This window comes from Motacilla alba, chromosome 1 (genome assembly GCF_015832195.1).
Source record: "Motacilla alba alba isolate MOTALB_02 chromosome 1, Motacilla_alba_V1.0_pri, whole genome shotgun sequence".
NCBI classification, from domain to species: domain Eukaryota; kingdom Metazoa; phylum Chordata; class Aves; order Passeriformes; family Motacillidae; genus Motacilla; species Motacilla alba.
Window position 1 is genome coordinate 84634140 of NC_052016.1, and position 876 is coordinate 84635015.

At 45.7% G+C, this 876-nt stretch overlaps 1 pseudogene; it reads right to left on the bottom strand.

Moving 5' to 3' along the window:
* Window positions 1-455: 455 nt before the first annotated feature.
* The window catches only part of LOC119703627, a 41892-nt pseudogene continuing 41471 nt past the window's right edge, over window positions 456-876 (bottom strand).

An 876-nucleotide genomic window follows, 5' to 3' on the forward strand; every position in this document is an offset into this window, starting at 1 on the left:
CCTTAGGTTCCTGTGGAGAAGAAATGCCTGGGGGTCAGAGAAGGGCCCTGTTCATCCCTCGCATGCCCGTATATCCAGCCCTGACTTCAGACCTGGTCTTTGCTGATTAAAAGACAAGCAGACTACTTTCAAAACAATCCAAATCAAGGTGGTTTTTTAGCATTTTTTGCCCTTTATTTTTTTCCTCAGAGCCATTACTGCGAGTTTTTGGGGCCCTTCTTGCAATAGCAATGATTCTTATCTTAAAAGATAGTGGTCTTCATCCAGAATGCAGGAGAGTTTTTCTCTTTGTTGATATGCCATTGATGTCCTGCCTAATTGTTCACCAACTCCATGAATTATATAACCTTTATATAAGTTTGGGGAATCCTAAAATCAGTGAATGGCTTGGTTTGGAAAGCACCTTAAAGCTCACCTAGTTCCAACCCTGCTGCCACAGATAGGGACACCATTCACTAGACCAGGTTGCCCAAAACCCCATCCAGCCTGGCCTTGAACACTTCCAGGGATGGGGCATCCACAATTTCTCTGGGCAATCACTTCCAGAACCTCAACACCCTCCCAGTAAAGAACTTCTTCTTAATATCTAATTCAAACCTACTCTCATTCAGTTGAAAGCCAGTCCGTCTTATTCTGCCACATGCCTTTTTACAAAGTCCCTCTCCAGCCTTCTTTCAGGCCCCCCTTTAGGTATTGAAAGGCTGCTTTAAAGTCTTCACATAGTTTTCTCTTCTCCTGGCTGAGCAACCCCAACTCCCTCAACCTGTCTGTATAGGAGAGGTGCTCCAGATCCCTGATAGTCTTCATGACCCTCAGCTCATTGCAACAGGTCCATGTCTTTCCTGTGTTGGAGACCCCAGTGCTGCCTGCAGGTGG